The sequence below is a fragment of the Macaca mulatta genome, chromosome 17 (assembly GCF_049350105.2).
Source record: "Macaca mulatta isolate MMU2019108-1 chromosome 17, T2T-MMU8v2.0, whole genome shotgun sequence".
NCBI lineage: Eukaryota > Metazoa > Chordata > Mammalia > Primates > Cercopithecidae > Macaca > Macaca mulatta.
This window is the reverse complement of record NC_133422.1, coordinates 20425784-20442537: the sequence shown is the minus strand read 5'-3', so window position 1 is coordinate 20442537 and position 16754 is coordinate 20425784. Positions and strand designations below refer to the sequence as shown.

The following is a 16754-nucleotide window of genomic DNA, read 5'->3' as shown; positions in this document are numbered from 1 at the left end:
GGAGCTAATGTGTAAGGAAATGGATGTTCTTCTTCCTTCATTTTTCCTTCATGGTTCATGGAGCACTTACTCCTTATTCCCTAGATACTGGGGACAATTTAGCTAATACATTTACCAGTGAGAGCAGAGATATACTAAAGATGTGCTAGGAAGGCACTAATAACTCTTAGACTCCTATAAAGAATGAGCTAGATTCTTCTGGTTGAAAAATACTGGGTAAAAATGAAATTGTTTTTCAAAGCCACTCATTTAAGAAATGTTACTTCAGGAGTCTACTACCATGCTTACAGGTGATTATTAGGTATATGTTAAGTTCTGTTTAGGGAAGAGAGGTCACGGGAAGCTCAACGTGGACTTCCGTGCAGTAAAATATGAAGAGTGGTTTTGGACATTGACCTAGAATGGAATGGCACTAAACCCTGGTGGAATTGTAATTGTGGCAACTTATGCTTATTATAGCATAAGTAAATATTGACCAGTATGAATGGATAAGATAGCTGCATTTTGCCCAAGTTTATGATACAGAATATGAATCATATGAGTAATGAATTGAATTCATTCTTAAGGATTATTAATTTGGGAGGCAGCTTGGCATGATGAAAAATGCGCACCCCTTAGTTATAATTAACTGGAAGTTTGGTTAACATGACTTGAAGCAGGCAGGATTCACCTATGGAGAACAGAGTTCTATTTGGTTGTATATAGTTGAATATATATGAGTAAATAACATGAGCCAAGTTTGGGATATACAGGAAGTGAGAAGGGAGTAGAGATAGTTTGGTTGGGGGTTACAAATTGTAATCCAGGAGAGTGCTGATAAGAAGCCATGGTAAAAATGACCGAAGATGAAAGATGCAAGTTATCAGTCCTGCTTTGTTGATAGTCAGTTGCTTAAAGGTTTTTTTGTTTGTTTGTGGTAGTTTTTTTTTTTTTTTATAGGTATAGCAGGGGTTGTGGGGGGTCATATATCAAGGTGGTCAAGTGTTACTCATGTAAACAGTTGGGTAAAATAGTTTAGGGGCCTGTTCTGTTATTTAGACACTTGGTTTTTTACTCAGTCATTGTGGTTTTCAAATCTTAATTTGTGTGGTGTTTGCTCCTAAGAATACTTCTTCAGAAGACTATAAATGAGTCTTTGCATGCATGTTGAATCTTAGATCCCAAGACTAAAATACTTTTTTATTGGCTCTGTTTGTATAAACACTCTTCACCATTTATATGTTTCTGCTACTGTACGTTGATATATTTTCACACAAACTATTGGACTATTTATAAAACAAGACATAAAGATGTAACAGAGAAGGCAGGAAATACTTGACATTTGTGTGCCATATCTTACTCTCTGCTTCCTGTCAGTTAAACCACGATGAGAGGAACAGAGACACAGATGTACAATTGCTGCTTTAATTTGCCACTGGGGAGACCAGTTAAGCATAAAGCTAGTTTCATTAAACTTCTGTCACTTGTTGATTCGAAGGACATTGTAGGCTTCTTTGGTACTATATGGATTGTATGCATCATGTGGTGGCAATTAGATGTTTACTACAGCACCTAGTAGGAACATATATCTTTTACATATTTAAAAGGTATTTACTTTTGTGACTTTTTTAGGCAATAAAAAATTGGCATTTGAATTCATATATATGGCATAAATTCACTGTGAAATGTTGGGCTAATATTTTGATCTTGAAATTTTAGTATCTAATTATTAACTTTTATGTATTAGTATATCAGCATTCTGTAAAACTTTCAAAGCATTTTGTAGCTTACAAAGTAAATTCTTACTTGGTACAACTTCAAGATGAAAAATGAAATGGAAAGTTATAGAGGTTGACTTATCTAAGAAAATACAGTTAGTAAATGGCATTCAACTACAACTTGAATGCAGGTGTTCTGATGCTAGATCCTGTATCCCTAATGTTAGGGAAAAGGTTTGTTTTCATTAAATTACTATTCTACCTATTTCTCGGTGATTTTAACTTTTAGGGTCACCTTTGCTTATTTTTCCTAGAATATCCCCTACCCCCTTTCCTCTCATGTTCTCTCCTTGGAAAAAATAGATGTTACTTATTTCTAAAGAAATAGCCCACATGTCACTTACGAAGTTTTTTCAGGTTCTCACAGGTATTTACCCCTCTCTATTCTATCATCTTTTGGTTGACTTGTTTATTTACATTGTTTTGTAGTTATCTGTTTACATTTTTTCTTTTTAGATGTTAAACCACTTTGGGACAAGGATCGTATCTTATTTGTCTTTATTTTTGTATACCCAGTAAATAGCATATAGTAGATTTCATAAATACTTGTTGGGGGAATAAGTATGTGCCTGATATTTATTTTCTTTTTTCTAGAATCATAAGCTGGTTAAATAACTATAATGTGGATCTTTTCTACAAGTTGCCTTTATGGTTTATTTCTAAGATAATTTTATTTTAAAAGTTATTTCCTACTTGAGCTCCACCAACCCCCAGTTCGTTTTTGCTGTTTATGGAAATGAGATATCCAAGTGAAATTATTAGTGTTTTCATCCTAGTTAAAAGTGGAGATAACATATTGGTCCATTTAAAAATGTAGCTGAAGAGCTTAATTATTTTAGATTGCTAAGCATCAAAAATCTCTTACTTTTGGCTTTAATCTGGAAAAAATGTCTAGCCCTTCATTGTGGTCCTGATATCTCCACTGAATAAATGGAAATAATAATTCTCTTTATTACTTTTTGCCTTTCCCTGTATTATTTTCTGTTGTCACCAAGTTTTTTGTGCCTCAGTGATTGGAGGGTTATAAATTGCAGTTGTCTTGTCAACAGAGCAATAAATTTCACAAATAGAACTTTAGCTTAGATCTGGCCATTCTAGGAATGTCTTATAAAGTTTATATATTAACAGTTTTTCTAGCCAAAAATTGATAGAAGTTACTATATCTTTTTAAACAATAAATCTAAATGATCAAAGTCAGATTTAAGGGTTTAACTTTTAAAGATTGAAGGAAAAATTATGAAGCTATATGAGTTTAATTTTTAAGGAGTTTTAGAAGAACCAAATAGTTATTTTGTTTATTAAAACTTAGGTAGACATGTGGAAAATAGTTTATAGGGTTTTTGAGTGTCCTTTTAATGTGAGACCTCCCTTTTTTGTGCTGTTTGTTGGGGGGCGTTGATGAATTTCTGAGTTTGAATCAGAAAAATACATGTTATGTATGTCCCTTTGAGGATAGTCAGTGAAGCTTGGCTTACCACCAGTTGGTTCTGGGAAGCGCATGCATGCATCATGTGAAATTCTATAGAATGCTAAAACAAACATATGAAAACACTAATCTTTTACTGTCTCAATGAAGAATTTTAGTAAGTAAAAATTAGGAAAAGAAAATGTCCTTTGATCTTGACCTAGCTTGACTTTTTAACACACACTGTACTTTTAAATTGTGTTTATTAATAACATATAGAAAAATGTATTGTCTTTTGTTTTCAAGTAGCTTATAATCTTTAGAGATAGGACATAGTAAATAATTACTGAATTACATGAGAGAATGAACTTTGCCCACTTCTGCTATAGCATACATATTACTGTGATTTGCATTTGCTTAGTTGATAAATTGTGATCATCTGTGGGGAAAGTCTTCTTTGCTACTTGTTGCTTTCCTAGCCTTTTCCCTTACCCACAAGTGCCTGGCAGATAGGTCCCTAAAGAGTGCTTGTCCAAAAGAATATAGACAACACTGATTGATTGATTGATTGATTGATTGATTGATTGATTCGAGATGGGACTTGCCTTTTTTTTTTCTTTTTAGATAAGGTCTTGCTCTGTGGAGTGTAGTGGCGGCATCATGGCTCTCACCTCAGCCTCCAAAGTAGCTGGGACCACCAGCTCATGCCACCATGCCCATCTAATTTTTAATTTGTGTAGAGATGGGTTCTTGCCTTGTTGCTCAGGCTGGTCTTGAACTCCTGGCCTCAGGTGATCTACCCACCTTGGCCTCCCAAAGTGCTGGGATTACAGGCATGAGCCGCTGCACCTGGCCCTGATATGATTTCTGCAGGCCATCTACTATTAATATATAGGAAAAGACAATATAGAAAGAATTATTTCTTCTTCTCCAAGGTATTTCTATTTATAAAGGGGATGTTTTTTTAAAATCCCAGTACACTTTTGTTTGTTGTCACATTTCAGTTGGCTCAAAGTCAAATTAAATCAAATGAAGGCTTTGAGGTTGCCCCTAAGTAAATCAGCTTTACCTGGAACAGTCTCCTTTCGGATTTATCCGTACCTGTTTCCTCCCCAGATTTTCCCTTTCCCTCACCTTATATACTCGCAGATTGTCTCTGAAAGGTAAAAAACTTCTTCCCACAACTCTTATTCCCCGACTTAGTGTAGGAGACGTCACATTTTCTGTGTCCAGTTGTCAGGGGTTGGATTGTAACTAGGAGTTAGATATTGAACAAGAGAGACAGAAGTTTCTATTAATGGGTTTTGAGATAACAGCCTATATTGCCTGACAATCCCCATTTTTTTTTCCTTTTCTTTGAAACAAGGTCTTGCTGTTTTGCCCCGGCTGGAGTAAGTGGCTGTCTATAGGTGTGATCACAGTACATGGCGAACTTGAACTGTTGGGCTGGAGTGGTCTTCCTGCTTCAGCCCCCTGCTATGGGAGCATGCCACTGCACCTGGCTTCACATTTTTAAAGCAGAATATTTTGAGGGGAACAGAATGTTGTGATTAAGATCACTTGATGCTAAGTCCTATAAGGGCAGAAATTTTGGTCGATTTGTTCACTGCTGTATTCCCAGCACTTAGAACAGGGTCTCACACATTTTATGTCTGTTCTTATGCCAATCATGCTATTTTGGTTATAATAGCTTTATAGTATATTTTGAAGACTTGTAGTTTGGTGCTTCCAGCTTTGTTATTTGCTATTTGAGATCTTTTGTGGAACCACAAAAATCTTGGCATCTCAAAGTGCCGGCATCTGGATTACAGGCACGAGCCACCATGCCCAGCCTCCATATAAATTATAATAATAAAAAAAAATGTTGGCCAGACACAGTGGCTCACGCCTGTAATCCCAGCACTTTGGCAGGCCGAGGTGGGTGGATCACGAGGTCACGAGTTTAAGACCAGCCTGGCCAACATGGTGAAACCCCATCTCTACTAAAAATACAAAAATTAGCCTGGCGTAGTGGTAGGCATCCGTAATCCCAGCTATTTGGGAGACTGAGGCAGGAGAATCACTTGAACCCGGGAGGTGGAGTTTGCAGTGAGCCAAGACTGCGCCATTGCACTCTAGCCTGGACGACAGAGTGAGACTCTGTCTCAGGAAAAAAAGAAAAAAGAAAGTATTTTTCCTATTTCTGTGAAGAATGTCATTGGTATGTTGATACAGATTGCACGGATTGCATTGAATCTGTAGATTTCTTTGAGTTATATCTAATTATTTATTTTATGATTTATTATTATCATCTCTTTCCTACTCTCCTTGAGGACATGTCCGATTTTTGTATCTATGCAGAGATTTCAGTAGTTATTAGAGATGTTTAAGGATTAAATAAAAAGCAGTATACTCTATATGTTTTACTTTGGAAACCACAAAGAACTTACTAGACATTAGGTATTGCTAGCAAATAATATAAATAAACCTTATTGTGATACTGTACAATTCCTAGATGTGTCTTTATAGTAAAGTTTTTTTTTTTTTTTAATCTGGTAAGTGCCCATTACATCTACTGAGACAACTTTGAATTCTTGAACTTTCTAAGAGTACAACAAAGCTGTAAAGCAGAAAACACCTCTAGTAAAGACTCAGGTTCGGCCTGGCGTGGTGGTTCACGCCTGTAATCCCAGCACTTTGGGAGGCCAAGGCAAACGGATCAGTTAAGGTCAGGAGTTCAAGACCAGCCTGGCCAATGTGGCGAAACTCTGTCTCTACTTAAAATACAAAAATTAGCCGGGCGTGGTGGCGTGCCTGTAGTGCCAGCTACTCCAGAGGCTGAGGCAGCAGGAGAATCGCTGTAGATAGTGATACTGTGCTTTAGCCTGGTAAACAGAGTGAGACTCTATCTCAAAAAAAAAAAAAAAAAAAAAAAAATAGCCAGGTTCAATGCAGCCTCATTTGGTCAACTAATTATTTTTACAGAAGCATCTTCTGAATGTCACCTTGTAAGAAAATGAAGATTTTGTGAATGCTGGTGATAGCAGTCTCTATTTCGGTGACGAAGAAAGGTGGATCTGTTATTTATATCACATCTTTCTTCATTGAATAACTAAGTCAGCATCATCTATTCAAAATACTTAATACTGACAAGATACAGTCATCCAAAGATGCAACAGTTCATATATTTCAAAGTTATACTGGTGTTCAAGTGAATGATGGGTAGTTTTGATGTTCAGTTGAATAATAAGAAAGATTATGTGGTAAGTAGTCATACGTTTTTGAAAATCTTATTTTCCTATTTCTCCCCTCTTCCAATTCTTAGGTGAAGAACAAAAACATGGAGTAAATTAAGTGATTTAAAGAGTTTTGCCACACCCTGAGCAGAATAAAAACCACGGTTGAGAATCTCTATTTTAAGTAATTAATGAAGAATTTAAGGAGGGCAGTATACACATCGGTGATGGGAAGTTTTCAATGTAGCAGTCAAGCTGTGGAATGTCTGTTTAAACTGTCCTCATCGTTTTTGGATGGTGGTTGCCACATCCCACTTACATGACTTGCATTGGGCTTTGTAGTCATAGACCATCATCTGCTGTTGCAGCCCAGTTTGATAACCTCCAGGAACATTTTTACTTCTTCTCAAATCATGCCTAAATTTTACTGCCTGACTTTCTATTTCCCATTGTGAACTCTTAGCTCTTATCAGGCTGTTAACTAGCTCTAAACTTTGGTCATTTTTGAGTCTCTGCGTTCTTTTATGTCGGCATTCACATATGCATGCACGCACACATACGATGTATTTTACTATCTTTTCCTTTCCCCTTTAGTCTCTCCAACTCTTGCCTTCCTTCTGAGGTTCAGTTTAGTTCCCACATTATCTGTGAAGTGTTTTCTTTACCTGTTTGACCATCTCCTCTTCTAAAATAACTGCAATACTGACCAGCTTTATTAGCACTTAATACAACCTTAAGGCATTTAGTTGCTTTTCTTGGTCTTGTTTTCTGCACTAGATAGTAAGTTTCATGGGAACAAGGGCCATGCATTATCTTTATATATTTTCCACAGTGCTGAGCCTAGGGGAAATTGAATAAATACTTAACAACATTTTACCACAAACTCCATCAATAATAGCACAGGTGCCTCTAAAATTAGATATTTGAGATCTTTTGATTAGTTCTGGATGCATCACATAAGCATAACTAAACTACTCCTTTTTGTTTGTTTGTTTTTGAGACAGCGTCTTGCTCTGTCGCCCAGGCTGAAGTGCCTCAGCTTTCCGAGTACCTGGGACTACATGTGTGCACCACCATGCACGGCTCATTTTTGTATTTTTTAGTAGAGATAGGATTTCACCATGTTGGCCAGGCTGGTCTTGAACTCCTGGCCTCAAGTGATCTGCCTGCCTTGGCCTCCATAAAACAGTTTCTTTTTAAAGAAAACCGAATGCCAGGGTATTTGATGCACTTTAGTTAACAGTAACCGTAATGGATTCAACTGATTTAAAAATTGATTGAGAAATTTTATTATGAATGGTGAAGGTCTAAATCTTTATTCTGTATATGTTTTACTTACTAATTGTATTTAAAGTTTGCTTCTATCTAAGATTTGTACAACAGTTAAATATAAAGTTAATGTATAATTTGTAAATACCAAATACGGGCATACATCAGTTAATGACTGGGATACATTCTGAGAAATGAATCATTAGGTGATTTCGTCCTTTTGCAAAAAATCACAGAATGTACCTACACAAACCAAGATGGTATAGCCTACTGCACACCTAGGCTATATGGTATAGCCTGTTGCTCCTAAGGTACAAACCTGTATAGTATGTTACTGTACTGAATAATATAGGTAATTTTAACACAATGGCAAGTATTTGCGTATTTAAACAAACATAGAAAAGGTGCAGTAAAAACACGGTATTATCATCTTAGGGGACTACTGTTGTTTATCTGCTCCATTGTTCACCAGAATGTTATATGGCAAATGACTGTATATATCTTATATATATATATCTTATATATATATATATACAGTCATATATATCTTATATATATCTAAGCCCATGGCCTTCCATATTTTCATTTCTCATCTTGTGGTTTTGCTGCTTCTTTTGTTTTGTTTTTTTGAGACAGGGTCTCTCTGTCTTCCCTGCTGGAGTACAGTGATGCTATCTCATCTCACTGCAACCTCCACCTCCTGGGCTGAAGTGATCCTCCCGCCTCAACCTCACGAGTAAGCTGAGACTGCAGGCTCACACCACCACACCCAGCTAATTTTTGTATTTTTGTAGAGATGAGGTTTCACCTTTTTGCCCAGGCTGATCTCAAACTCCTGGGCTCAAGTGATCTGACCACCTTGGCCTCCCAAAGTGCTGGGATTATGTGCATGAGCCACTGCGCCCAGCCTGCTTCTTGTTTTTTGGGTTCATTTGAGTTTAGAAACTTAGCTGATTGCCAGACAGTTGCAAAGATGATTGTAGGAAGAACCTCATTTTAGAGATCCTGACATGAAACATCAGAACTCTTTTGATGATATCCAAGCTGATTTAAAATCGTTTTATGTAATTTAAAGAAGAAAAGAGGATACTGGGCGTGGTGGCTCACACCTGTAATCCCAGCACTTTGGGAGGCCAAGGTGGGAGGAACGCTTGAGCCTGGGAGTTTGAGACCAGCCTGGGGAACATATCAAGACCCCATCTCTTAAAAAATAAAGAAAAAAGATGGCTGGGTGCGGTGGCTCACACCTGTAATTCCAGCACTTTGGGAGGCCGAGGCAGGTGGATTATAAGGTCAGGAGTTCGAGACCAGCCTGGCCAATGTGGTGAAACATCATCTCTACTAAAAATACAAAAATTAGCCCTGCGTGGTGGCTGGTGCCTGTAGTCCCAGTTATTCGGGAGGCAGAGGCAGAAGAATCACTTGAACCTGGGAGGCGGAGGTTGCAGTGAGCGAGATTGCGCCACTGCACTCCAGCCTAGGCAACAGAGCGAGACTCCGTCTCCAAAGAAAAAAAAGATTGAAATAATAAATGAAGAAGAAAAGAGGTAGACTGTGAAAACAGATCATTCAGGGTTTTTTTTTTTCACACACACATGGGGAGCAGGAAGTTTTGTGCACAAGGAATCTTAAAGTCTCAAATGTATTGGTAACTTGGGAAAAGATGGAAATGTTTATTTCCCTGGAGATTACGTCCTTAAACATGGTTGCACTGTGACTTGAAAGAGGATCCTAAAATGTCACAGGAACAAAAGGTTGTGATTGTCAGAGAATAGTTGGAAAGGTCTGGATTCAGTGGCAGTGAGTACAGACAGAAAGCCTGGAAAGAGGTTGTATATATTGGGTTCTTGGTGGGATTAAGGCAGGGCTGACTTCGGCTTCTTTAATAGTGGGATGGGGAAGTGGGGGAACTATAAAATGCAGAAATGCTGGAATGTTGTTTTTGAGATGATAGTGAAGAGTTAAAATTGTGTTGGAGCTATACTTAAAAAAAAAAAAAAAGACTTTATTTTTTAGAGCCATTTTAGATTCACAGTAAAATTGAGAGGAAAGTACAAATATTTCCCATATACCTCCTGCCCCTGAACATGCATAACCTCCCCATTATCAGCCTCTCGCTAATCAGCACCTGCACCAGAGCAGTGCACTTGTTACAGCTGATGAACCTGCACTGACACTTTGTCACTTGAAGTTCATAGTTTACATTAGGGTTCACTTGTGATGGTGTACATTTTACGAGTTTGGGCAAATATCACTTAGTAATAGGCATTTAAGTTTCCACATGTCTTTTTGTGGCTTGATAGCTTGTTTCTCTTTAGTGCTGAATAATATTTCATTATGTGGATGCACTACAGTTTGTTAATTCACCTACTGAAGGACATCTTGGTTGCTTACAAGTTTTGGCAGTTATGAATAAAGCTGCTATAAACATCCACGTGCGGGTTTTGTGTGGACATAAGTTTTTACTTCCTTCGGGTAAATACCAAGGAGCACAGCTCTGGTGTAAGAGTGTGTTTAGTTTTGTAAGAGATTGCCAGACTGTCTTCCAAAGTGTACCATTTTCTATTCCTACCAGCAGTGAATGAGAATTCCTGTTGTTCCACATCCTTGCCAGCTTTTGGTGTTGTCAGTGTTCTGGATTTTGGCCATTCTAATAGGTTTGTGGTGGCACCTCATTGTCATTTTAGTTTGCATTTCCCTAATGACATATGGCGTGGGGCTTCTTTTCATATGCTAATCTGTATACCTTCTTTGCTGAGGTGTCTGTTAAGGTCTTTGGCCTGTTTTAAAATCAGGCTATTTTCTCTGAGTTTTGAGAGGTCCTTGCATATTTTAGATAACAGTCCTTTAATCTGTGGTTTGTCTTTTCATTCTCTTGACGTTGTCTTTCACAGAGCAAAAATTTTTAATTTTAATGAAGTTCAGCTTACAGATTCTTTCTTTGATGAGTCCTGCATTTGGTATCTATAAAAAGTCATCACCAAACCCATGTTCATCTAGATTTTTATCCTATGTTATATATTAGGTGTGCGATCCATTTTGAGTTAATATTTGTGAAGAGTATAAGGTCTGTGTCTAGATGATGATGATGATTATTTTTCTATGTGGATATCCAGTTTTTCTACCACTGTTGGTTGAAAAACTGTCTTTTTTTAATTGTATTGCCTTTGTCCTTTGACAAAGATGGTTGACTATATTTATGTGGTGCCATTATCCGTGCTCTCCTGTTTCATTGATCTATTTTGTTCTTTTCACCGGTACCTCACTGTCTTGATTACTGTAGGTTATAGGTGTACTTTTAAGCTTGATCCATAGAATATTTCCATTCACTTCTCCAGTGCAGGTATTCAGACATCCTGTCTTACAAATCTGACTACCATTTCCTCATACCTTCCACATCACGAGGAGCTATTTTAGCATTGTTAGTAGATTTGGAGTTTTGCCTGTAGGCGATGGAAGCTATTAATTACTTGTCAGAGAAGTAAGTTGATCATATTTTCACTTTTGCTGAATGACTTCTACTCCAGGCTGAAGAGCCACTGGAGTGGGGCTAGAATAGAGGTAGTAAGGGCCGATCAAATAAATATGTGAAAGAGCATATCACCTAATAATGAGCATGAAGTGATTTAGATGACTTTTAAATCTTGCTTTCAGTTGTTGGTGTGCCTCCCTGTAAGAGTGAAACTTCTTATAACAGAATACAGTTTCTACCAGAAGAGAGTTATGCTGTGTAGGAATTGGAGGTGGGGGAGGCGTGTCATGTAGCAAAATCTCCTGAGGAACTTTGAAACAACATATCCCTGGCTTTTCACCCCCAATCAGTGCCAGCATGAAACAGTTACTAATGGGAATCTGCTGTATTCTTAGATGGGGGAACCAGTGCACTACAGCATGTCTTTTCTAAGAAAATGAAAATATTAACTGGGAGAATAAAGGGTCACAGAAATGAAACAATTTCCTTGCAAGTTAAATCTTGCTTGTTGGAGAGAGAAGTTTTTTAACTGCCTGAACAGGTTTTGCTGATAAAGATGTTTTAGCATGTTTATGTTTTTTTTTTTTTTTTTTTTTTTTTTTTGAGACGGAGTCTCGCTCTATCGCCCAGGCTGGACTGCAGTGGCTGGATCTCAGCTCACTGCAAGCTCGGCCTCCCAGGTTTATGCCATTCTCCTGCCTCAGCCTCCCGAGTAGCTGGGACTACAGGCGCCCGCCACCTCGCCCGGTTAGTTTTTCCTATTTTTTAGTAGAGACGGGGTTTCACCATGTTAGCCAGGATGGTCTCGATCTCCCGACCTCATGATCCACCCGTCTCGGCCTCCCAAAGTGCTGGGATTACAGGCTTGAGCCACCGTGCCCGGCCTATGTTTTCTTTTTAATGAACAGAATTAAAACAGTATCTCGTAACTGTTAGATATTTCTCTTGTTTGTTGATTTCATTAATTTTGAGACTGAATCTTGCTCTGTCACCCAGGCTGGAGGGCAGTGGTACCATCTCAGCTCACTGCAATCTCTACCTCCCGGGTTCAAGTGATTCTCGTGCCTTAGCCTCCAAGTACCTGGGATTACAGGCATTCCCCCAACACACCTGGGTAATTTTTGTATTTTTAATAGAGAAGAGGTTTCACCATGTAGGCCAGGCTGGTCTTGAAGTCCTGACCTCAAGTGATCTGCCCTCCTGGGCTTCCCAAAGTCCTGGGATTATAGGCATGAGCCACTACACCTGGCTGATATTTCTCTTTTGATTTTGAATTCTCTTTGTTTTCAGAACATGCTCAAAAAAAGAGTTAAACTTGAGACCACAGGTATGGACAGGTCTAGGTATTCAGTCTGTTTGGCTGTTTTGCAGGGTGCTATAAATGCTGCCCTGGTTGGTATCAATGTATTCTGATACCAGGTTTGCCCAAGTGGCCAATGATGGGAAGTGAAGAACTATGTGAAAGAACTGGAATTTCAGGTTTGGGTAGTGAGTAATTGTGGCCCTGCCTTCAGAGTCCTGGAACTGTTCACCTGGTTGTCAGCAAAAAGGCAAACACATAGAGAAATCAGTCTGTTTAGTTTCATCATATATATATATATATTTTTTATTATTAGCATGGTTGAAGCTAAGGTGACCTTGATCAAGTTGCCAAAACCTGTTTCAGGTTTGTTTAAGTCACCAGAAGTTTGATTGGGACATCCTATACAAAAAAACATTGATTTGTGCTTTATTTACATAAAAATAAAACTGTACTTTTGATAACATCCTGGGCACTTCCCTCTGCTTACTCCCCCTCAATTAAAAAATGCCTAATTTAAATTAACCCAGCCAGGTGCAGTGGTTCATGCCTATAATCCCAGCACTTTGGGAGGCCTAGGCGGGAGGATTGCTTGACCTCAGAAGTTTGAGATCAGCTTCGACAAGATGGTGAGACCCCTTCTCTACAAAAGAAATGATTAAAAAATTACCCAGGTATGGTAGTACATACCTATAGCTCCAGCTACTCAGGAGGCTGAAGCAGGAGGATCGCTTGATGCCAGGAGTTTGAGGCCATAGTGAGCAAGGATCATGCCACCGCACTCCAGCCTGGGCAACAATGAGACCCTGTCTCTAAAAAATAAATATAAATTAGCTCCTCACCCGCTGGGTGCTTAAGTTGAGCGGATAGTAGCAAACCAGCTCCACTAGAGGACCGAGCCGCCCAGCCCTGCTACCCCAGACCCATCGGTGCGCTGCCCACACCTCCAGGCAGCTGGCCAACTGGGTCCTGAAGTAGCTGAAATGTGAAAAAGGCAGCAGTCCCAAAATGAAGGAACACCTGCTGTGTCTCAGGCACCTGGAAACCAAAGGCTCAACAACATCTGTTGCTTTCGTTGGTGCTGTTGTTTCAGCTGCTCCTGCCTCATTGTTAGGAATGAAGAAAGAGGGGAAAATGCAGGAATAACCACACACACTACGAAAACGGAGAGTATCCAGGTCTTAGAGGAATGCCAAAACCCCACTGCAGAGGAAGTCTTGCCCTGGTCTCAAAATTTTGACAAGATGATGAAGTCCCCAGCAGGGAGACACCTTTTCAGAGAGTTCCTCTGAACAGAATACAACGAAGAGAACCTACTTTTCTGGCTTGCCTGTGAAGACTTAAAGAAAGAACAGAACAAAAAAGTAATCAAAGAAAAGAGAGAAGGCTAGAATGATAAATGAAGATTACATTTCTATACTATCACCAAAAGAGGTCAGTCTTGATTCTCAAGTTAGAGAATTCTCCAGTTAGAGAGGTGATCAATAGAAATCTGTTGGATCCTAATCCTCACAGGTATAGTCCTCTCCAACCCCAAGTGACACCGTTTCAGATGAATTCAAGGGGATGTTCAAGACTTTGACTCTAATGAAAATACTACAAAAGGCGAAATACTGCCCCAACTGATAGAAGGTCCCAGTTTGGGAACTGATTTTATTCCTATGACAAAAGCTCTTAAGACGAGTAGGGAGAAGGAACACTATCAAGCATTGATGACAATAACCAAATGTAATATTTTAAAATATGTCATATGTGCAATGTGAAATTCATTCTTCTTTCATTATTTCTCATATTAAATCTCATTTCAGAAATTTTAGGATTTTAAAACTGTTGACTTATACCTAACTGCTATCACTGCATTATAGCTTTTAAACAGTTAGAAATAAACATTTTAGAATAATAAACAGATTGTGTTTCTGTCCTAAGCTTAGATACATTTCCTTTCTAAAGATCTAACTCTTATTGCTGTATTAAAAGAATGCCACATACAGTGCTTACTAAAGGAAATGTGTGTCCACAGGTGCACTTAGGGAGCATAGTGTAAACACATCAGGAACTTAAAATTACAAATTTTATTTCGAGTTACATTTCTGTCTCAGGTGACTTTGGGCAAATCATTTATCTTCTCTGAGTTCATTTTCTCATCTGCAAATGACAAATATACTTAATTATCAGGATGGCTATGAGCATTAAATAAAACAAACATGGAAAGAATAAAATATGACATTATTTTATCAAAGTTCTTCAACTCAATAGTTATTTTATGCTTGTTTTAAATGTCATTTTAATGCACTTTCCCCTATTTTTTCCAAAACATACATTAAACATCTGATGTAGCTATTCATCAAAACATACAATCATATTTTAAGATGGAACACTGTATCAGTGTTATTGCTTTGCTTGTGATCCCAAATCACTTTCAATTCACCATCACCTCAAATCTATAGAAATGTTTCTGAATGACATAGATAGATAGATAGAGAGATAGATAGAGAGATAGATATACAATTGTAGGTTAAAATTAAAGTTTAAATAAGATAAATCATTTGAAACTTTTATTTCCAAAGGAAATAAAAACAACATTCCCAAGGACAGAAATAATACCAAGTTATTTGCTAAATATATAAATGAGTTATAGGCCCAAGACTAAGATATAAGAGATTGACAATTAGAAAACACTTTTTAATATTAAGGTAGTATGATTTTCTTTAACAATTTTACAATGAAAATAAAAACTTAATAAAAGGTAGTAATGGGCCGGGCATGCACTTGGGGAGGCTAAGGCGAGAGGATCACTTGAGCCCAGGAGTTCCAGACCTGTCTGTGCAACAAAGTGAGACCCTGACTCTAAGAAAAAATAAAAATGTTTAAAATAAAAATAAAATTTTAAATAGTAATGTGTCCACGAAACCTTTAATTTTAGAGTAGTTTTATATTTACAGAAAAACTGCAAATACCCATAGAGATCTGTGGGACATCTGTCAAAATTAATGAACCAATATTGGTCATTAAGTTCATACTTTATTCAGATTTCCTTAGTTTTTAACCAAATGTCCATTTTCTGTCCCAGGATCCCATTCAGGATACCACATTGCATTTAGTTGTTATGTTTCCTTTGGCTTCTCTTAGTTGTGACAGTTTCTGAAACTTTCCTTGTTTTTGATGACAATTTTGAGAAATAAACTGGTATTTTGTGGAATGTCCCTCTGTTTTCTTTCATTTCATGATGTTTTTCTCATGACTAGACATGGGTTTGGTTTTTGGAAGAACACAAAGGTAAAGTGCCATGCTTATCACATGATATCAAAGGTACATGCCATCATCAGGATTCCTCTTAGCTGTGACAGTTTCTCAAACTTCAGGCTACTCTTAGCTGTTGATGTTAACCTTGATCACTTACCTGAGTTAGCATCTATTATGTTTCTCCATTGTAAAGTAACACTTTTTTGTTTGTTTGTTTGTTTGTTTTTGAGATGGAGTCTTGCTCTGTCTCCAGGCTGGAGTGCAGTGACGCAATCTCACTGCAACCTCCGTCTCCCGGGTTCAAGCAATTCTCCTGCTTTAGCCTCCTGAGTAGCTGGGACTATAGGCACATGCTACCAAGCCCAGCTGATTTTTGTATTTTTATTAGAGACAGGATTTTACTCTGTTGCCCAGGCTGGTCTCCAACTCCTGAGCTCAGGCATTCCACCTGCCTCAGCCTCCCAAAGTGCTGGGATTACAAGTTTGAGCCACTGCACCCGGCCGAAGTAATACATTTTTAAAGAGATTATATTGAAGGTAAATTTTGTGGACATTTACACTGAGCTAAACAAATTCTGAGCAGATTCTTCAACCCTAATATTAGGTTCCATTAAGTGATTACTAATAAATGCTATAAAGAAAATACAGTAAAGTAGAAAAATAAAACTCCAAAAGTCTTAGCCTGAATATTCACCTAATAGAAGTGAAAGTGAATTTTTCCCTTGAACTATCTGCATAAATAATTACAATAGTCCTCCATATATTTTCAACATTAAATATCTTAGTCTTACTAATTGTCATAAGAGGTAACTTAAATTTAAACTGGCCATTTTGCTTAGTGCATTTCTATACTGCCCTCCACTAACCAATGAACACTGAATATTGAAATAATGTAAAAGGCCTGATGTATTTCCCGCCGGCTTTAACCAATTTGTCATAAATATGTTTCTTGTATGTGATTTTTAAATGTTTGCTAAATAATGTGTCTGGTTTTGTAAAATGATGTATCGAATGTGTATAATTTTTTACTACCATGTTCATCATACTTAATCTATATCCATATATTGTACTCCACCAATATTTATTAGTGGAC

The 16754-nt window shown here is 37.8% G+C and overlaps 1 protein-coding gene and 1 pseudogene across 3 annotated transcripts in view; both read left to right on the top strand.

The window, feature by feature from the left end:
- ELF1 (E74 like ETS transcription factor 1) overlaps window positions 1–16754 on the top strand; it is a 114327-nt gene that overhangs the window by 42432 nt on the left and 55141 nt on the right. The window lies entirely within an intron of this gene.
- LOC100423701 (regulator of G-protein signaling 17 pseudogene) lies at window positions 13402–14139 on the top strand (annotated as a pseudogene).